This window comes from Schistocerca serialis, chromosome 5, assembly GCF_023864345.2.
Source record: "Schistocerca serialis cubense isolate TAMUIC-IGC-003099 chromosome 5, iqSchSeri2.2, whole genome shotgun sequence".
NCBI lineage: Eukaryota > Metazoa > Arthropoda > Insecta > Orthoptera > Acrididae > Schistocerca > Schistocerca serialis.
The window spans coordinates 47,824,094-47,847,461 of NC_064642.1; the positions used below are offsets into that span (position 1 = coordinate 47,824,094).

General features: G+C 42.9%; 1 protein-coding gene across 2 annotated transcripts in view; it reads right to left on the reverse strand.

Moving 5' to 3' along the window:
• The window catches only part of LOC126480925 (alpha-tocopherol transfer protein-like), a 149,458-nt gene extending 126,465 nt beyond the window's left edge, over positions 1 to 22,993 (reverse strand). For both annotated transcript variants that reach the window (XM_050104338.1, XM_050104337.1), the window contains exon 1: positions 22,871 to 22,993. The gene's annotated coding sequence lies outside the window, so the exon portion shown is untranslated. The remainder of the gene's footprint in view (positions 1 to 22,870) is intronic.
• Positions 22,994 to 23,368: the final 375 nt, after the last annotated feature.

The window sequence follows — 23,368 nt, forward strand, 5'->3', positions numbered from 1 at the left end:
CTGTTTCCATATCTCTGTATTTGAATACGGCTGCCTACACCACTTTCTTTGCCACTTCAATGTTGTACATTCCTTCCCCTTACAGAGAAGTGGTGACAAACACTGCACGACAAAACGGCCTCAGTCACTCCCCGGAAAGACGGTTTGCCCTAGTAGCGGCCTTAATACTATGGGAGGGATCTGTTACAATATTTCATTTAGTGTAGGTAAGTGGAGGGGACTTAAATTCAGTTAAGTTTATCAAATTTCATGAGTCAAGAAAATAGTAAAATATTAACTATCCAAATTACAATGCAGTATCTCCTGTAATAGGTAAAATCATCACTGTCCATACCATCAGATCTTAAAACATACGATGTTAAAATCGTACCAGAAAACTTCACAAAAGAGGAATAAACTATTTTGGTTTCTGTTAGGTTCAGGAAAAAAATCCGTTATTAATCTGCTGTTGAAGTTCAAACTCGTTGCCATAGGGAGTAGATGGTGGCCGAACTGAATCAGCACCGATCTTTTAATGATTTAAAGGCGATGTTTGTATTACTTGGCAAATATTAATCTCATTGCTAGGTAGTGGAACTAATACCAAAAGTAAAATGCATCAACAACATGACACAATACTCAGTTGTAGGATAATGAAAGTATTTGGGTAAAAAACATAATAAATCAGCTTAATGCTGTCGTTAATATCTGACTTTGGTAAGAACAGGGTGAAGTACATTTAAAAAGAGTGATAACAAACGTAAAATTGTGCTATATCCTTCACATATTAGTGACGGGTCATAGTTGCACAAAGCTTCACAGGCTACAAAATATTAACACATTTCATTAGAATGGAGGATGCAGTTAGCAAGCTGAAGGGATGATGTTCCATAATTCACATGAAAATCTTTAACCACATTAACTCATGCTAAAATACAAGGTACAAAAGTTTTCTTGTAAAATACTGGAATTATGGATGAATTCAAGGGATAACAAAGGTTACACACCAAAATCCATGAATATCTAATACCAAAATGCTACCTTCTCACTTTGAAGTACATTCAATCTCTTCATAGAGCAATAGTCCTTCAAAATATGGCATATTGGAATACATACGAACGCACAGTAAGAGAAGAAGGTCGTAAAATCTTAAACCTACATCAAAATTACTCAGTTTCAACTGGAAAAATTGTAGCATGAAGTAGCCAGAGCATCTGATGTGCTATCACTACCTCAACTCGGACACATCATTTAACATTATTGTCGTCCTATCCATAAAACTTTACAGAAAAAGGGAAAGAATGCACTGAGTTTATAATAAGTTCATTAAATACGAAAAGATTCACATCTAGAATGTGGTTCTGTGCGACAGAAGCGTGCGCATTTTTTTAAACAAACTTTGATTGACGGGAGAAGACCACGTGGCTGTTAGGTACCATCGACGACACAACGATTTTGTGACAACCGGTCCAATGAAGTCAGTGCACGCATTCAGGCCAGAAGGGGTGCAACGCCACACTGGTAAGTAAGCTCATAGGGCCACGTTCTTTGGAAATGCCACTCGATTTTGTAATTACTGAAGTAACATCACATACTCTTACGTAAATTGAATGTGGAGGGGGGAGAAAGAAAAGGAAGGGCGAGCCGTGCGTGGCTCGTATTCCAGCCATCATGTATTTTACACCCTGTTTTTAACGTACTTTCACCTCACTACGTTAATTTAAATTACTACTGTCACTGAGTTGCATCTTTGCCTGACCATGAGCGGCGCTAGTAGCGCGTATCGATGTATTCCCTCTCGTAGTATCTTTGCTCGACTGCTATTACTTTCCGGTCGTTGTCTGTCGTAATGTAGTTCTGCTCGCGAGTTCGGTTTGCCAGTCAGTTGGAACGGGTCTGGAGCGCCGACCGGAACTGCCTGTCTGCGAGTTGCAATGCAGCACTACGAGGTGCATTCAAGTTCTATGGCCTCCGATTTTTTTTCTCCGGACTGGAAAGAGATAGAAACACGCGTATTGTTATAAAATGAGGCCGCGTTCATTGTCAATACGTCCCAGAGATGGCAGCACCGTACGGCAGATGGAATTTTACCGCCAGCGGCGAGAATGAGAACTGTTTTAAATACTTATAATGGCGACGTTTTCCTTACTTGAACAGTGTGCAATCACTCGTTTTCTGAATTTGCGTGGTGTGAAACCAATTGAAATTCATCAACAGCTGAAGGAGACACGTGGTGATGGAGTTATGGATGTGTCGAAAGTGCGTTCGTGGGTGCGACAGTTTAATGAGGGCAGAACATCGTGTGACAACAAACCGAAACAACCTCGGGCTAGCACAAGCCGGTCTGATGACATGATCGAGAAAGTGGAGAGAATTGTTTTGGGGGATCGCCGAATGACTGTTGAACAGATCGCCTCCAGAGTTGGCATTTCTGCGGGTTCTGTCTGCATGACGACCTGAAAACGCGAAAAGTGTCATCCAGGTGGGTGCCACAAATGCTGACGTACGACCACACGGCTGCCCGTGTGGCATGTTGCCAAGCAATGTTGACGCGCAACGACAGCATGAATGGGACTTTCTTTTTGTCGGTTGTGACAATGGATGAGACGTGGATGCCATTTTTCAATCCAGAAACAAAGCGCCAGTCAGCTCAATGGAAACACACAGATTCACCGCCACCAAAAAAATTTCGGGTAACCGCCAGTGGTGAAAAACTCATGGTGTCCATGTTCTGGGACAGCGAGGGCGTAATCCTTACCCATTGCGTTCCAAAGGGCACTACGGTAACAGGTGCATCTTACAAAAATGTTTTGAAGAACAAATTCCTTCCTGCACTGCAACAAAAACGTCCGGGAAGGGCTGTGCGTGTGCTGTTTCAGCAAGACAACGCACTCGCACATCGAGCTGACGTTACGCAACAGTTTCTTCGTGATAACTGCTTTGAAGTGATTCCTCATGCTCCCTACTCACCGGACCTGGCTCCTAGAGACTTTTGGCTTTTTCCAACAATGAAAGACACTCTCCGTGGCCGCACATTCACCAGCTGTGCTGCTATTGCCTCAGCGATTTTCCAGTGGTCAAAACAGACTCCTAAAGAAGCCTTGGCCGCTGCCATGGAATCATGGCGTCAGCGTTGTGAAAAATGTGTACGTCTGCAGGGCGATTACGTCGAGAAGTAACGCCATTTTCATCGATTTCGGGTGAGTAGTTAATTAGAAAAAAAATCGGAGGCCTTAGAACTTGGATGCACCTCGTATTGTAGTCGGGTTGGAGCAGTGAGGTCGGCGTCGACGTGGCTCGGCCGACCATTGCCGCCACGCATCACTTGAGCTGGGCCACGGTATTGGTGGATCGTCGGTCGGTCGTCGTACCGGACGACGCGTTTTGGCTCGCCGATCGATCATGACTCGGCTGTGTGCGCGTGCATCGACTTCCGATTTGTCTTTGTGCGCGCTTAGTTACTGTTTGGTATCGTTCAGGTCTTCGTGGAAGTGTTTGTTAGGTTGTGAGTGTAGTTGGCGTTAGTTCCACTGACCACTACTTTAGATGTTGTCGGCATTCTGAGGGAGTCGGTCGGTTTCTGCGGACCAGGGTGGATATCTACGCGCGTTGCAGTCGGCAGGTTCCTGCGCAGTGTCGGAGCGTGTGTGGAACTGTCCGGTCGCTACGAGCTTCGTGGTTCACCGACCCAGGAGGTCAAATTTGAGTAGTGGTTTCAACGACCCAAGCCACGTCCCTTCATGTTGTGGTAGTTCGTTTCGGTGGTTCGCTGTTGGGGATGTTTTCCTGTAAACAACAACAAGTGTTTCTATTGCTGAATTTTAGCCGCCATGCGGTGCAATTAACTGTATTGGTTGACTACAATTCGAGTGCACCAGCGGAATTTTCTGCCTTTTGGCCGTGAGTGTTCTGATTACCTGCCCCGGCCACTGACGTAAATTCAGGCAGTGCTCCTTTTGGGTGAAGTTAACTATATTACCGTATTTCAAAATCAAGTGTACCCAGCGGAATTTTCTGCCTTGTGGCCGTTAGTGTTCCGGTTACCTGCCCTGGCAACTAACGTAGTTTCAGGCAGCGTCCTTTCCTCACCTGTTGTCGCTGTCCACCTGTCTCACCTAAGTGAACGAGGGCAGACCGACCTCCCTGGAGTCTTTTGAGTGCCGTTTTCTTTATTGTCCTTCTCAACGGGGTTTAATTCTCTGTTAATAATCTATCATAGCCAATGATTTAAAAATTCTTGTTTGCTGGGCTTTACGTATTTTTGAATTTTGAAAATTCAGTTGTGGCCCTTAAGCCAATTAAAACATTATTCGTGAAATTACCCTTTAAGCAAAAACATTGCAGCCTTCTGCCTTAAAAGATTATGGTAACATAATTTAAAATTTTCAAATTTAATTGTGGCGCTCAGCCACTTGTATTGCACCTTCATATGTTTATCCTATTTACTTTTAGCTTGAGGCTTTCCAGCCTAGCTGTGATACCATATATATTTTAATTATTTTATTTGCTATTTTAACTGCATTTTTGTTTTGTTGACTTTTAAAATTTCTTGTTTGGAGGTTCTCAGCCGTCAAATAATTGCCCTTTTTAAACTCGTAGTTCTAAAGGTTCGCCTATGTGCCGTTTTGGTTTGAAGGTGTTAGTAAATTACAATAAATTACAATTTTGAGTGAACCTGACCGACACCTTATTTGGCCTTTTCCACAATCCTAATCATCTGTTCTGCCCTGCGGGTTTAGCGGGCATATCAAAGGGGAAGGAGTTTGCGACGTCAACTGCATCAGGGCTTCACGCAGGGTCAATGGCGATGAGTGAAACTGTGTGCTGGACCGGAATTTGAGCCCGCGACCTCTTGCTTAGTAGGCAGTTGCGTTAAACACTGCATTACTCAGACACAGTGTTTATCGCAGTTGCGTGGATTTTCTCGCTGCACCCCTGGACCACCCACATCCCCACCTAGCGTCACCTATTTGCAGTATGCACCACGTACCCTTCGCTCGCTACTTTGAGATTCCCTCAAAAACTCGAACCTGATCGTGCATTTGCACTGGAGTTGGTGGATTCGCAGCCCATTGAGGCGACTCAATTATGTGAATGTGTGGTGGTTGCTCATTCGGGCATGTCCAAAGGAGCAGACACCATGCATTTGCCTCATTTTTGTCAGGCGGTGTATATTCGCAGTGCGCTTTAAACGGAATATTAATTCCCAGTGTACAATTTATATGTAATTCCATAAAAAATTTACCTACTTTCCTAGAATTTAAGTTAAAACTGTTCATGACGTAAGAGGAATCCAAGGGACATTCGGCTAGTAAGATCCGATCGATCGCGAAATGGAAACGACACTGAAAACGCGATGGAGCTTTACACAGATGTGTTGGGCAGTATCTCTAGTACGTCCATCGATAGCGTCACGTCGCCCTTTTGAGTTTTGAGTGCACAGTGGGTACGTGCAGATGCGTAGGAAAAAATGCTACCACCAAGTGTGAGGGTCTAGTGAGAGATTTTGCCTGAAGTCATGCAGCCAGCATAACATAACTGTCACGCGTTTCCTTCTTTATGAAAATTCTCCTCTGCACTCTGCAGCGGCATCTTCACTGTCCTTGCAGCTTTTTCGATGGGAAGTATTTGGTTACTGACAGTGCTCCTATTGCATTTCGTTTCTGCTCTCATAAACTGCTGACTATGAACACAACATTTTGGCACAGACAATGAGCTGTAGACCAGTATAGGGATTTGGCGGAAAGCACAGGCGGCTACCTTCTATGACGAGAGCATTGGAAAGTTGGTACAACGCTACGACAGATGTATAAGTGGGAGCGGCGACTCTTTAGAGAAGCAGCTGGCAGGTCTAGCCAACTGCTGCAAATGAAACATTTTTGATTTTCACTAAGGTTTCGCGACTGATCGGTCCTTACATTCCGAATAGCCCTCGTATATTTGTTCACTTGTACAGCTATTTACATCAGTGGAAAACATCTCACACACACAAGAACAAAATGGCATCTTGCTATAATCAACATTAACATCTGACGGTATTCATGCCCCATTCATCATATCCTACCAGGCCTGCTAACAACACTAAACACAAGCAACACTAATGAACTCTGGTGGTCTACTTGTCGCAGAGAACTGCAACTATAATTATTTACATACATGCCGAGTATTTGTACGTCCACAAAGTTACATTGACATCTGACCATATCTTCCTCGTGCTTCACTTTTTTTTCACTCAGTGTAGTTTTGAATGTACGAATCAGATCCCAAATTAATATCTATACATTTTTCTTGGTTTCCTGTTTGTTTCAGCATTGATGTAATACTGGTTTGTTAATCAGTACGATATTGCTTTCACCATACCAATATGCACTATTTAAGTCTTTCAACAACCAGTGCTCAACTCTATTGTCATATGTGCAGTATGGAGTTATTTTATTTCTTGTTTCAGTTCTTCAGGTGAACCCCATTCAGTTAACGTAGTACTGTAGAACCTGTGCCATTTGTTTGTTGGGACTGGCGATATACCCGAATTTTGGAGCAGTTCTCAGTACAACTTTTATGAGGCATCAGTCTTCTGACTGGTTTGATGCGGACCGCCACTAATGCCTGTCCTGTGGCGGCCTTTTCATCTGATAGTTGCAGTTGCAACCTACATCCTCAATTATTCGCTGGATGTATTCCAGTCTCCGTCTTCCTCTACAATTTTTACCACCTGTATTTTCCTCTGGTACGGCAGACATTATTCTGTGATGTATTAGCAGATGTCCTGTCATCCTGTCTCTTCTCCTTGTCAGTGTTTTCCATATATTCTATTCTCGCGATTCTGCGGAGAATCTCCTCATTCCTTACCTTATGAATCCGCCTAATTTTCAACATTCGTCTATAGCACCACATCTCAAATGCTTCTGTTCACTTCTGTCACAGTTTTCCCCATAGTCCATGTTTCACTACCATACAATGTTGTGCTCCAAATGTACTTTCTCAGAAATTTCTTCATTAAATTAACGTCTATGTTTGACACTACTAGACTTCTCTTGGTCAAGAATGCAAGGGTTTTCACCAGTGCTAGCCCACTTTTTATGTCCTCCTTTCTCCCTCCACTGCGGCCTAGGTAGCAGAATTCCTTCACTTCGTGTTCCCCAGTTCTGATGTTAAGTGTTTGGCTGTTCTCGTTTCTGCTACTTCTCTTTAGTTTCATCTTTCTTCCATTTACTCTCAATCCATATTTTACACTCTTTAGACTGTTCAGTCCATTCAGCAGCTCCTGTAATTCTTCTCCCCTTTCATTGTCAATAGCAATGTCATCAGTGAATCTTATCATTGACATCCTTTTACTTTGCTGTTTAATCCCACTCTTGAACTTCTCTTTTATTTCCGTCATTGCTTCTTCGATGTGCAAATTGAACAGTAGGGGCGAAAGTCTACACTCGTCTCTTACACCCTTTTTAATCTGAGCGCTTCGCTCTAGGTCTTCCAGTAGTCTTACTGTTTCCTCTTAGTTCTTGTACATATTGTATATTACTCGTGTTTCCCTATAGTTTACTCCTATTTTTCTCAGAATTTCGAGCATCTTGCACCATTTGACAATATCGAAATCCCTTTCTAGGTTGACAGATCCTACGAACATGTCTCTGATATTCTTCAGTCTTACTTCCATTATCAGCCGCAACATCACAACTGTCTCTCTAGTGCCTTCACCTTTCCCAAACCTAAACCTTTCGTTGTCTAACAGATCCCTAAGTTTCTTCCACTCTCCTGTGTATTAGGCTTTTCAGCAACTTGGATGCATGAGCTATTAAGCTGATTCTACGATAATTCTCGCACTTGTCGGCTCTTGCAATCTTCGGAATTGTGTGAACGCTGTTTTTCCGTAAGTCTGATAGTATACTGCCAGTCTCATACATTTTCCACACCACCGCGAAGAGTCGTTTGGTTGCCACTTCCCCGAACGATTTTAGAAATTCCGATGGAATGTTATCTAACCCTTCTGTCTTACCTGATTTTAAGTTGTCCAAAACTCCTTTAAATTCTGAGTCTGATACTGGGTCCCCTATCTCTTCTCTGTCAACTCATGTACTCTTTACACTTACCCGCTCTCTCTCCTCTACATTTAATAGCGGAATTCCCACTGAACTCTGTTACCGCACTTTATTTTAATTTCAGCAAATGTTGTTTTGACTTTTCTGCATGCTCAGTCAGTCCTTCCGACTATCATTTCTTTTTCCATTGCTTCACATATTTCCTGCAGCTATTTCGCCGTAATTTCCATCCACTTCCTATTTATTCCATTCCTAAGTGACTTGTATATCCGTTTTCCTGTAATAGCTTGTCAAATAATCGGTCGTTAGCACGAACTGGTGTTAAGGTTGCTCGCCTCCCAATCTGAGAACCTATAATACTACGAGGAATTCGAAAGGTAGGAGGGTTTCCTCCGTATGAGACAGAAATCTGTTGCGGTGTAGCTAATACGTGCTGTGAAAGTCAAGACTTACGCGACGTATTCCAGAGGGCGTGGCTTTGAGGTAATAAGCACAGCCGGCCCCAGGCAGTCACTAACCAGCTGTGGCCAGACCGGTTCGTCCAGGGTCCGTGTCGGCATGGGCTGCCTAGTGGGAACAGCCAGTCATCCGTCCCTGAACAGTGCAGCGCACTTCAGTACGGCCCGCAGCGGCGCTTGTTTTGGTCCTGGACCTGAGCTCTTCAGCGTTCTTTCCTACTCACATTACAGAGAAACAGAACTCTCCTCACTGTGTGCATTTCTACATCCACATCCATACCCCGCAAGCCACCTGGCGGTGTGTGGCGGACGGTACATTGAGTACTTCTATCGGTTCTCCCTTCTATTGCAGTCTCGTATTGTTCGTGGAATGAAAGATTGTCGGTATGCCTCTGTGTGGGCTCTAGTCTCTGATTTTATCCTCATGGTCTCTTCGCGAGATCTACGTAGGAGGGAGCAATATACTGCTTGACTCCTCTGTGAAGGTATGTTCTCGAAACTTCGACAAAAACCCGTACCGAGCTACTGAGCGTCTCTCCTGCAGAGTCTTCCACTGGAGTTTATCTATCATCTCCGTAACGCTTTCGCGATTTCTAAATGATTCTGTAAAACGCTGCTCTCCGTTCGATCTTCTCTGTCTCTTCTATCAACGCTATCCGGTACGGATCCCACACGAGTGAGCAATTTTCAAGCAGTAGGCGAACAAGTGTACTGTAACCTACTTCCTTTGTTTTCGGATTGCATTTCCGTAGGATTCTTCAAATCAATCTCAGTCTGGCATCCGCTTTACCGACGATCAACTTTACATGATCATTCCGTTTTAAATCACTCCTAATGCCTACTTCCAGATAATTCACCGAATTAACTGCTTCCTGTTGCTGACCTGCTACATTGTAGCTAAATGATCGGTACAATTTTCCATTGTTACAACCTCTCGATATACCACAGCATCATCCGCAAAAAGCCTCAGTGAACTTCCGATGTTATCCACAAGGTCATATATGTATTTTGTGAATAGCAACGGTCCTACTACACTCCCCTGCGGCACACCTGAAATCACTCTTACTTAGGAAGACTTCTCTCCATTGAGAATGACATGCTGCGTTCTGTTATCTAGGAATTCTTCAATCCAATCACACAATTGGTCTGATTGTCCATATGCTCTTACTTTGTTCATTAAACGACTATGGGGAACTTTATCGAACACCTTGCGAAAGGCAAGAAACACGACATCTACCTGAGTCTCATGGACGAATAGCGTGAGCTGGGTTTCACACGATCGTCTTTTTCGAAACCCATGCTCATTCCTTTAGAGTAGATTTCTAGTCTCCAGAAAAGTCATTATACTCGAACATAATACGTTTGGTCACCGATGTTTTTTACAAGTCTCATTTTTTACTTGTGCTGCTGCACCCTTTGGTTCCACTGCACACAAAAAATGAGTAATGTGAAATTTGTTTTTAATAGGATAAGGGGGTGCTCCTCAACAGTTATACTTAAGGAAAATAAGAATAAAGAATTGATTGAAGAACATCAAAATTTACCGCCAAGAGCTATTGATAAAGCGTATTTATTGAACAACCAGTTTCGATCCGCAGACTATCATCAGGTTGTAACAACATTTTCGCTCATAGCGTTAATGCTGATTGTTGCTGTTTGGCACATTTTGTCAGTGGCGACGTAATTTCTATTACTTTGCGACAACAGTGACGTACTCATAGATTTTATAATGTCACACCATTAATTTTGTATGAGCTCGTATGATGCAAATGTTTTTCTGGACCTGGTAACTATACAGACAGAATACGTCGCTCCGGTCGACAACGCCTATATAAGACAACAAGGGTCTGGCGCAGGCGCTACATCGGTTACTGCTGCTACAGTGGCAGGTTACCAAGATTTAAATGACTTTGAACGTGGTGTTACGGACGGCGCACGTGTGATGGGACACAGCATCACAGAGGTGACGATGAAGTGGGGATATTCGTGTACGATCATTTCACGAATGTACCGTGAATATCAGGAATCCGGAAAACATAAAATCTCCGACATCGCTGTGACCGGAAAAAGATACTGCAGGAGCGGAAACAACGACGATTTAAGAGAATAGTTCTGTGTGACAGAAATGCAACCCTTCAGCAAATTGCTTCAGATTTCAGTGCTGGGCCATCAGAGAGTGCAAGCGTGCCAACCATTCAACGAAACATCATCGATATGAGCTTTCCGAGCCGAAGAGCCATTCGTGAACCCTTGATTACTGCACGACACAAAGCTTTACGCCTCGCCTGGGCCCGTCATACCGACATTTGACTTTTGATTGGAAACATTTTGCCTCATCGGACGAGTCTCGTTTCAAATTGTATCGAGCGGATGGACGTGTACGCGTATGGAGGCAACCTCATGAATCCATGGACCCTGCATGTCAGCAGGGGACTGTTCAGACTGGTGGAGACTCCGTAACGGTGTGGGGCGTGTGCAGTTGGAGTGATACGTCTAGATACGACTTTGACAGGTGACACGTACGTAAGCATCCTGTCTGATCACCTGCATCCATTCGTGTCCATTGTGCATTCCGACAGACTTGGACAATTCCAGCAGGACAATGCGACACCCCACACGCCCAGAATTGCCTCAGTGTGGCTCCAGGAACACTTTTCCGAGGTTAAACACTTCCGTTGGCCACCAAACTCCTCAGGCATGAATATTATTGAGCGTATCTCGGATGCCTTGCAACGTACTATTCAGAAGAGATCTCCACCCCCTCGTTCTCTTACGGATTTATGGACACCCCTCTTGTATTCATGGAGTCATTTCCCTCCAGCATTACTTCAGTCATTAGTCGAGTCCATTCCACGTCGTCTTGCGGCACTTCTGAGTGGTCGCGGGTTCCCTACACCATATTAGGCAGGTGTACCAGTTTCTTTGGCTCTTCTTCAGTGTATATATATATATATATATATATATATATTGTAGATTAACAAGAATCTAGCAACCAGTCGCTGAAACATTGTTTATTTATCTTGTTGCAAATCGATTTCGACTGATATCAGTCATCATCGGTGCATTTTTCTAACCGATACATGCCATAAGTAGAAGTACTGACCTTGGCAGATTTCTGTCATAGAAATATCGGCTAGAAAAATGCACCGATGATGACTGATATAAGTCGAAATCGATTTGTAACAAGATAAATACATTATGTTTCCGCGACTGGTTGCTACATTCTTTATAATCTTTTTTGTTTTTTTTTTTTTCCTTTCTTTTTTACCATCGGCAATAAAATAGGTGCTCTAAAACCAGTCACAAAACAACAAGAGCAGCACGTTCAAAATATGTAAAACCAGCTCTAAACACCGAAAACCATTTATCGTCTAACAACCACTTTTTGAATAAGAATGGCTCAGTTTAGGACAGTATTTCGACTTAGGGTATGTATCGGTTAGAAAAATGCAACGATGATGACTGATCAGTCGAAATCGATTTGCAACAAGATATGTTTCTGCTTCTGGTTGCTACATTCCTTATAATTTTATATTCCACGGTCGCTGCACAGAGAGGGAACCTTATGGAGCCCAACATTCAATATATAGGAGACACAATTTGTCTAATGGTTTACATGCCCCTCCAGTTGTAGTTGAAACTGGCTGCTAGAAAGAAACCGAAACCGCATATTTTCACGGCACAAGATTTTGTTTCTCGCAGTCTGTTTCAACGAAACAACTGTACATTATCGTTCAAAAAAAATATCGTCTTCTAATTAACGTTGGTCTGATTGGTTCTTGGTAGATCATGTAATTATTTAAGTTAACGCAGATACCTACTGGAAGCAAAGCGCGAGCGCACCATCGTGCAGGTATACTTTTAGGGGAATATTTTCTGATACAGATTAGAAAATAACAATAAAAGATGTAAGTGATATGGGTATTAATTCAGAAAACTACACTACTGGCCATTAAAATTGCTACACCAAGAAGAAATGCAGATGATGAACGGGTATTCATTGGACAAATATATTATACTAGAACTGACATGTGATTACATTTTCGCGCAATTTGGGTGCATAGATCCTGAGACGTCAGTACCCAGAACAACCACCTCTGGTCGTAATAACGGCCTTGATACGCCTGGGCATTGAGTCAAACAGAGCTTGGATCGCGTGTACAGGTACAGCTGCCCATGTAGCTTCAACACGATACCACAGTTCATCAAGAGTAGTGACTGGCGTATTGTGACGAGCCAGTTGCTCGGCCACAATTGACCAGACGTTTTCAATTGGTGAGAGATCTGGAGAATGTACTGAGCAGGGCAGCAGTCGAACATTTTCTGTATCCAGAAAGGCCCGTACAGGACCTGCAACATGCGGTCGTGCATTATCCTGCTGAAATGTAGGATTTCGCAGGGATCGAATGAAGGGGAGAGCCACGGGTAGTAACACATCTGAAATGTAACGTCCACTGTTCAAAGTGCCGTCAATGCGAACAAGAGGTGACCGAGACGTGTAACCTATAGCACCGCATACCATCACGCAGTTTGATACGCCAGTATGGCGATGACGAATACACGCTTCCAATATGCGTACTCCGCGATGTCGCCAAACACGGATGCGACCGTCATGATGCTGTAAACAGAACCTGGATTCATCCTAAAAAGTTACGTTTTGCCATTCGTGGACCCAGGTTCGCCGTTGAGCACACCATCGCAGGCGCTCCTGTCTGTGATGCAGCGTCAAGGGTAACCGCAGCCATGGTCACCGAGCTGATAGTCCGTGCTGCTGCAAACGTCGTCGAACTGTTCGTGCAGATGGTTTTCGTCGTTCAAACAGCCCCATCTGTTGACTCAGGGATCGAGACGTTGCTGCACGATCCGTTACAGCCATGTGGATAAGATGCTTGTCATCTCGAGTGATAGTGATACGAAGCCGTTGGGATCCTGCACGGCGTCCCGTATTATTCTCCTGAACCCACCGAATCCATATTCTGCTAACACTCATTGGATCTCGACCAACGGGAGCGGCAATGTCGCGATACGATAAACCGCAATCGCGATAGGCTACAATCCGACCTTCATCAAAGTCGGAAACGTGATGGTACGCATTTCTCCCCCTTACACGAGGCATCACAACAACGTTTCACGAGGCAACGCCAGTCAACTGCTGTTTGTGTATGAGAAATCGGTTGGAAACTTTCTTCATATCAGCACGTTGTAGGTGTCGCCACCGGCGCCAACCGTGTCTGAATGCTCTGAAAAAATAATCATTTGCATATCGCAGCATCTTCTTCCTGTTGGTTAAATCTCGCGTCTGTAGCACGTCAGCTTCGTGGTGTAGCAATTTTAATGCCCAGTAGTGTATGCATCTTAAATTAATTTACAGTTTGCGGGTGATCGTAGGTTAAAAATGGTTTACGGAAAAGAGAGGGATGTAACGACTAAATACGATTTGAGTTACTATTACGAATATGTTCTGTTACATATGTATATCAACATTATAAAAAAATTGACTTGAAGTGAGTAAAATAAATGTGATATTAACAAGTCCATCTCCTGCAAAACAGTTTCCTTTTTTCGTATTTCGTAGAGAACAGACTTACAATTAAAAGAATACTTCGCAAATAAGAATAAAATCAAGCTCATGAGCATTCATTAGAAGATTGGTTTTGAAACAAGAAAAAGTACAAGTAAATCTCGCCTGGTATGTGAGTCGGCCATTCCATAATTGCATTTGAAATTTATGCCAGCACCCTTCGGACGGCAGACGCTAAATTATTTAAATCTATCTCATTAACTATAACGTTGGTATCGCAAAGAGTGTTCGAGGCCGAAGATTTTAAAAATTATAAAATGGTAAAAATCTTAACTGGCAGAATCTGAAATGCCTTCAGGGAGGAAAATGGAATCATTCTGCAACGCCTTTGCTTATATATTCCGTAAAGATCGTGTAGACAAAATCAGGCAAATAACAGCTAGCACAGGAACTCTATCCTTGATTGAAACGGGAAGAGACTCTATGCTAGTACAATAAAAGGTACCCTCTGCCCCTCACTTCAGTGACTTACAGCTTATAGAAGTAGTTATAGATGTAGAAGAGACCATATTTGCTCTGCCTAATTGTATTCGACGTACCCCGAATATTTGTTGATACAACTACAGGGTCAGGGCTATGCGAAAATCTCTACACGTAATTGCGTTGTTAAGAGAATACTTGTAGTTCTCGAAGAAAGAATGGGCATCCGTAGAAATTTATTCAAGAGGATAAAAAAATTACGATATATAAATTTTTCTTATAGAGGCTATTCCCAGAGGACTGTTCAGTACCCAGGGATATTACAGGAATGATAATTTGAAGGATAATTTGAAGCAAAAAAGTGTAGTAAACATGGAATATAAAATACGTACCTTAAGAGCTATGAACAATTCTTCATGTTCCTACTGTGAAACAAACATGTTCTACTGCAACCTCTTTGCTTTCCCCCTTGTGAGAGATGGAAATATGGACCAAAACAAGAAGAAAGGACGTCCAATCAGCATGGGCTCTAAACTGCATGCATTAATAGCTACGAGCACTTGTCATCTTCGATGCTTTGAAACACATTTCCACTGAACAAGTGCTCATAGCTCTTGAGGCATGCATTTTAGAGCTCATGTTTACTGGAACTCTTTAGCTCCGTATGATGGTTCCTATCATAACCTCGAATGTTGAGCATTCCTCCTGGGACACCCTTGTAAGGGGTTCATTTCTATTCGCTAGCGCACTTGAGCAGATGTAATTTCGATGGATTGCTCACGCGCTGCCTGCGATATGGAATATCTATGCTACAATAGAATCGCAGGTCAGAGCAATGTTGGCAGTAAGTAGAGTTCAGGGGGGCGCAGAAAGCTATGCGCAGAAAGCAACGTGTTTTCTCAGTTGTACGCATGACGTCACGGTGGAAGCAGCTGTACCAAACAGTACACAGTTCGAATTGTGTGTGATTGTTTTTCTTGTGTTGTTTTGTGTTGGAAGGAGTATTTTGATTGAGTTCTTTCTTCTGAGGTACTCAGTCAACAACGGAAACATTCGGAATTCGGGAGTGTTAACGGTTTTTGCTGTAATTGATATTTGATTCGGAACTGAAATAGTTAGCGATAGTGGACAGCGGAATCAACATTGTGTTCGCCAGCTCTATAGTTTATGGTTCGCCCTGTGAAATTCTTATTGGAGGATCTACAAGTGAATGAGAAAATTAATTTTTACAATGCCAGGCTGTGCTGTAACGGGCTGTTTTTCCTACAACCGGAACACAAAGGGAACTGACGTAATGTATCACAGTTTCCCGCGTAATGAAACATTACAAAAACTATGGTTGTCGAAATGTAGGAAAGACAGTGTAAATGTTGCGCATGCAAGAATATGTTCTCGCCATTTCGCAGAAACAGATTACTTAAGGGATTTACAGTCTGAATTGCTTAATTTGCCCCGAAAAAGAATGCTCAAGCCAGATGCAGTTCCTTCGCGCAATTTGCCGTGCAGTAGTGCGACTGTCAATGTGTCACCCGCAACAGAAGACAGAACCAAACGGTATAAGAAACGAGAACTACATAAGAAATCTCTGGAAACTCTGGAAAAGCTGTCACCAAATAAGAAACATCATAATTAGAGCACATGTACAGATGACAGTTTTTTTTTCAGACACAGATAAACTTACTTTGATGAATACTATAGCGGCTTTAGAAAGAAGGAATGCTGTTCTTACAAACAAGTGTGTGCAACTTCGAGCTGTTAAGTAAATTCATTTCAATGCGATTAAATGAATAGTTTCTGATTTATTTGAGCCGAGGTTTCGAATTTCAAGTGTGTGTCAGTGTGGTTGTGATCTGGCATTTTACCGATGTGTGAGGCATAAGCTGCGAAAGAATATAACTGACCAGTTTTAACTGTAATATTTTAGCAGCAGAAAAGCAGTTTAGACATCTCATTTCTGGTATAAACAAAATCTTCCGCCAAAAACTTGACGTAAACGCGCATGCCGTGTCATCTGCTTGTGAGCGCTTGCTTCCACGCTGACGTCACTAGGCCAGCCAATGGCAGAGCAGAGCGCATACTGCCCAACCTTATTATTTAGTAAACTTGGTCGAGTTCAGTAGCTCGCAGAGAGCAGTCCTGTTTTGTAGCGCGCATATGTAAATTATCACAACTGATTTAACCGCAATTGTAATGTTAAAGTGCCATGTAATTCCTTGCAGAAATGTTTCAATAATAACTTTTGTTCTGAAGAAATCTTTTGACAGTCCTTTATCTGAGTTTAAATATTTTACGAATTTTTCCTGTGCATACTCGTGTTGATTAAGCAAAAGAAAATCAGTTGTTTTCCTACATATGAAAATCTAGTCGTCAGCATTGCACTGGGCTGTGCCAAAAGTTTCTTATAGGAGCAGATACATAGATAGCGTTATCCGGCGACATCACTGTGAGGTAAGAGTATTTCAGTTTATTCAGGATGATTTCACAAAGCCATGACGCAGCGCCGCTGACGTGAAAACTTATTAATCTCGATATGCAGTCAGTCTTTAAGGGAAGATGACATTAAAACTTGAAATTTTATTATTGGAAAGAAATTTTTCTATTGGGAACTTAAACTAGATTTTTCTGTTGGGAGGTTACACTAAATGTGAATATTATAATTATTTTTCTGTTGGGAGGTATAACTGATTCGGTGAGTTTGAGAATGTGTCCTACTCCAGTTACTAAATGTGACAGGAAGTTCACAACGATAAGTATGTTTCATTACTACACGCTAAATTCGTCTTTTACGTTATTAATATGAACACGAGTACCACCTTTTTGATTCGGCGATCTGAAATTACATTTTTCTTGTGGATGAATCTGGACTATCCAACAAATTATCTTGCCCGCATCTCGTGGTCGTGCGGTAGCGTTCTCGCTTCCCACGCCCGGGTTCCCGTAGTAGTTCATGAGTCGTAGTGTTGGGCCATTCGTTCGTCAGTCATGATCAGATGCTGGGGGTGAGAGATCCGGAGAACACGTTCGGGACGACGCTCTCTGTATCAGTGTGTTCCAGGACAACATGAGCAACATGCGGTCTTGTTGATATATTACGGAGACCTCGGAGGTATGGTACAGCCACCGCTCTTAACACCTCAGAAATGAAACAGCTGCTGTCCAAGTTTTCAGCTATGCATATGATAGGTGACAGTGTTGCGCGACAAATTGCGCCCTATTTCATCACTGCAGGTGTAGGAACAGTGTGACGATGACGAACGCAGTGTGGTGAACGAGGGTTCTCCTCGGAGCCTCCACGTCCGAGTTACGCTGCACGCAGAGCCGGGAGTCGTTTGAAGAGATTATGTGGTCGCTCTCGTGTGTCCAGTTCTGACATTGGACGTACAGCTATCGCCGCGTCCCACTCTGCTTCTGAATCAAGATAAGCTGAAATATTCGTCAGCTTGCTGACAATCTGCGATGCTACAATATCGTCGTGCTGTCAGTGTGGATACCTACATTCCAGTGAACCACATCAGACCACTTCCTGACTGAAGGCACATGAGGAAGCTGTACGATCCTGTTCGCCTGAGCCGACTGTCTATCTATCCTTCAAAAAAAAAAAAAAAAGTTCAAATTGCTCTGAGCACTATGGGACTTAACATCTGAGGGGGTCCGCATCTCGTGGTCGTGCGGTAGCGTTCTCGCTTCCCACGCCCGGGTTCCCGGGTTCGATTCCCGGCGGGTCAGGGATTTTCTCTGCCTCGTGATGGCTGGGTGTTGTGTGATGTCCTTAGGTTAGTTAGGTTTAAGTAGTTCTAAGTTCTAGGCGACTGATGACCATAGATGTTAAGTCCCATAGTGCTCAGAGCCATTTGAACAAATTATCCACAAAAAATATTTTTCTTCATACACCAATTATGTTATGTTTACGCCGACAATTGAAACTCCGAAACAGATAAAAATCCAAGTAACTGAAGACGTTACGTATGATATCAAGAAAAGTAATCAGGAAAGAATGCCACATTAATCTGTTGAATTTTGATTCAGCTTCTAGCAATATTTTTACATAGAAATATCATACCTCTGGTCATAGAAAAGCGTCCACTGCAATATTTTCATATCTTTTATTATTGAATGTTTGCTGCCATAATTAACGTTGAAGAAAATGTGTTTTGAAAGCTACTTTTTAGTAAAATGTAACGTAGTGCCAGAATTCGAACAGGAAAATGTGAGAAATTTCCAAAACCACACCGTAACTCGTCGGTAGAACCGACTCAGCCTCGGATTAAACCAAGGCGAGACAGGTTTTGCAAATATGACACATTAACGTTTAACCATTCCCATTGGAATACAAGATTTGTAGCTCCATTAATGTCTGTTGCGCTGTGTTGGAGCCCTAGCTTTTGAAAGGGCCCCAACTCCTTGAGAGAATCAACTTTTCGACCTCGATATTTCACACTTTTCCCTTCTCGGCAGATTCTTTCGGATCCACATATACACACAAATATAGTATATTACATCCAAGTTCTTCAGAGTCCACTATTACGGCTGGGCTGTGTCAAACTAGCTGTAGACCCAGCAAGCTGTCACGTGTCTTCTGTGTCCACAGAGAAGTGGTAAGTTGCTGCTGTGATTACCTCCACATTCTGAGAAGGTACAAGTTCCCCTATTGGTCCCCTGACGGCTACGGAGATTGTTATGCTATTGTAAATATAATACTGTAAGGTGTCAGGCAAATCCAACACCTTCCATGAAAACGCTGACATGATAAGCAAATCCAGTAGTATGTCACATAGCTCCGACTAAATCGTGACATTAAATTAACCAAAGTAATACGAGTAACGAGTGAGCAAATGGAATACCACAGACTAACACAAGAATGCCTAAATGCATGTCATACCTTCCCACCGTGAGACAGACGCAGTTCCAAGGGGAGAAACGAGAAAAAAAGCCGAGAGCAGAACCGTGTTAAGCTGGAAGGCCCTACGATAAGGGACGGACGGACACCCACGTCGCCAGCTAACCGCTAGGACCACACCACCCGCAAGTTTTAGCGTGAGACTTTTTCGCGTCTCTGTTACGTTAGGACCACCACCCAGCTCATGTTAAAAGATAGAGCCCTCCAGAAGAACAGTATAGATCTTACGATAACGCTAAAAGGACCACACCAGCTGCAAGTTTTAGACTTTTTCGCTTCTCTGTTATGTTGCAAACTTTAAAAACATTGCCCCACCACGAAAAGTATAACGTTTCTCATTGGATAGACAGAATTTTTGTAGGCGGAGTTTAAGGTTAACATTGAGACCCTGATTGGTCACATGAAAACACAGCCAGATAGTTTTTTTAAACCAACTTCGGTAAATTGTAGTAAGGAGAAGTTAGAAGAGAGTTGCTTCCGAGAGGGCGAGCTGGACGGAGCTGCGCTGGCCGCCGCCCCCTGACGAACACCGACAAGGCAATGAACGCACGCGATGCCGCATTTTTGAGCGCATAAGGCTTCACTCAGAACTGCAGAAGTCTCATCTGTTACATCCCCTTTACGTAATACTAGTATCGATCGTCAATTAAAGCTCATGGTGTTCACATTTGCCACTTGAAGTAAAAATCTGAAACACGATGATTTTTCTGTTATATAGTTATTGAGAAGCCACTTCAGCCACTGTAATTTACGACAAGTTAGATAAGTAATTAAAGATAATTTAGGGTCACTGTAGACCATTTTGATAGTTTTCTCTCTTGTGAAACTTAATTTAAACCTAGATTATAGATGTGATATGGCATAGGTCATCCTTCGATCCATTGTAGAACTTGGAAACACACTCAGGGAATATACGTTCACATTTTTGTTGAATGCAGTTAGTATTAACCATCCTGTATTAAAACATTTCCTTTTATAAATAGTGCAATTTATAAACGATGTTTTGTGAGTAGAATAAAATTTCCAATGGTAAACTTAACTGCTTTTTCATCTCGTTACCAGCAACAGGTCCCAGGTTCAAACTAGCCAACTCCCTAAAAAACATGCTCAGAGCGTCATTGCGCGAAAGTGGTAGGGAGACACGATATAGAACAAACAGACACCACGCAGAATGTTTAGAATACTGCCATTAATCTGTATATTTTAAAATTTTTTTGTTCCATAATAACTTTGAAAAATTAAGCAAATACTATAATGAGAGTAAGCTTTTGTTAAGTGTAGTTTATCTGTTTGAAATAACCTCTTTGACGTAGGTTGAATAAATGTATAAAAACATATTTTGTAAATAACTATGTAATATTTCAAGCACAACTATTATTAATTATGTCAATTTTGTATGTATATGCTGTCATGCAATTGTAGACAGTTCATACTTAGGGTTTTTGTAAGCAGAATTGTAAATTGAAAAGGTGTAGGGATCATAGGTAGAACGGAACTCAGTTCTGTAGTGGAATGGAAAAGGTGGTGTGGCGCGCGAGTGAGAATTGGCGCGCGAGCAGCACACAGTCGGTAGCTGCCCTGTAAGTAGTGAACACGCGTTACGTCGGTCAAGCACTAGAGGCCCCGAATTTACCTGCAAGACTGGGTTTTTGGCCTCGGATGTGTTGTACATGATTGGCGCAGTACGGCAATAAATTAATAGCTCAAAAATTTGTAATTTTATCGTCACCACCAAGAGGAAGACAGAGCGATGTACATCAAGAGCCGTACCTGCGCAATGTTACTACGCAGCACCGCCTCACGCCACCTTCGACATCAGTAACAGGCAAAGTACTTTATTTAGAAGTGTATCACAGTATGGACCATCCATCTTCAATCAGTGGAATATAAGTGTTAAATGTACCTTTGTGTTTAACCGTAATTTTCCTATTTCATTTACCTCAGTAGGGTCCTAACCTAAACGAATTTACTCCGAGTATCCTGATGTTTATTGAATAATAGTAAATTACTGGCAAGAGTACTGTTTTGGTAGTAAATTCTGAAAATCATTATTAAATAACAAAGTTTGCACGTATCAGTTTAAGGGCTACCGCTTTGCGTGACCATGAGGATAAGTTTTAAATAGTATTTCTGAAAGTAAAATAACATAATTGTTTAACTGCAACAATCTTAACAATAATTGTTCGTGTTGCTTCTCCATGTCAAAGAAAGCCAGACAAATATTGGTGTTAATAAAACGTTAGCAAATAACAGTCCTAAAGAAATGAAATTTAGTCGTGTTAAATAATAGTTTTGGTCACGTGAATGACAGCTATAAGCTTAACATTTTTTGTACCCTTGTTGAAATATATGTGTGTCTTCTTTAAATAATTACTGAAGTGTAGTGATAAATTCCATAAGTAACAGAAAGTGGGATAATAGTACTTACTGCCAAGTGACCACAGTAAGTAAAAGTAGTTATTTATTCAGTGTCGAAAATTGACTTCATCTTTTTGTGTAGACACTGTGCCCGATTTGGGCTGGCGGCCGTTTTATTAAGCGAAACAGTTTATTATTATTGTGGTGTCACCGCCAGACACCACACTTGCTAGGTGGTAGCCTTTAAATCGACCGCGGTCCGTTAGTATACGTCGGACCCGCGTGTCGCCACTATCAGTGATTGCAGGCCGAGCGCCGCCACACGGCATGTCTAGAGACACTTCCTAGCACTCGCCCAGTTGTACAGCCGACTTTGCTAGAGATGGTTCACTGACAAATTACGCTCTCATTTGCCGAGACGATAGTTAGCATAGCCTTCAGCTACGTCATTTGCTACGACCTAGCAAAGCGCCATTACCAGTTGATGCTGTAAAACATGTACCGTCAAGAGCGATGTTCACCAATTATGGATTAAAGTTAAGTATTCCAGCAGCTACGTATTATTTTTGCTAGTCTCATTTCCCTGTCCTGTTCCAGACCCCACGCCAGCCTGCGTGAGCTTAAACGCGTGCCTTTCGGCTTCCTTCATAGTGGATTGGCTGTCTTGCCAATCCACAACAATTATAACAGGCTCTGTCTGGTAAAAGGTTTCCAAAAGTAATTATTCTCACTGTTTTTCCCCCAGACTGTATGATTCGGAGAAAAATAGTTCGATACTTTCCCATTGGATTGAACACGGTTAAACGCTCTCTTCGAGAGCCGATGGTTTGGAGTGTTAGTGCTGCGTGATTTTGTGGTGGTGTTCCTGCCGCTACTTACTGCACAGTTCTGACATTCCGAATCGCGGATCTTTACAGTGGTAGAACTTCAACGTTCTGGTACCGTAATGACGAGAACACGAAAGTACCGTTGCAAGGTAAGCTTACATAAAGTCCTTCGAAAGAAGACTGTAAATCACCCCCCAAGAATGATCAACGGTACGTGCTAGGGAAGTAGCCAAAAGTCTGCAGGATTATCCACTGCTGCTTGAGGAAGGAGTTGGATTGGATGCAGCCGATAGGAGGCGCTGTACACTTACCTCAGTCCGGAGCAGGTGAGCCGGCGATGGCCTGGAAGCAGCGACCGTGCCTCAGCTAGTGGGGCAGCTGCAGGCTCTGCGCGCGTCTCCTTGCTACTGGCGGAGAGGCCGCTTTCTACCCGGCAGTTCCACAAGCGGCCGGGCGCTGGGGAGGTGCCGCGCGCGGCCCTCAGTCTCAGAGACCAGCCTCTCGATGCGAACTTGTTGCCTTAGTGAGCGGCTGCGATCGCGACAAGACAACAGCGTTCACAAGTAGGAGCTGCTGTAGACGTTGTTCGATTGCCTGCACGCGTCGTGACCATCCAGTCTCCACTCACGTCTCGGTGTGGTATTGTTAGGCTGTACGAACAAAAGTGAAACATATCTACCGTACTGAAAAGTTTATGGTGTTGCAGAACAACACTGACCGAACTACTTGTTCACCACTTACATTCCTGCCGCGTGGAGTGAGTCATTGTCGTCTATACCACACAGACATAATTTCGACTGCATTTTGGC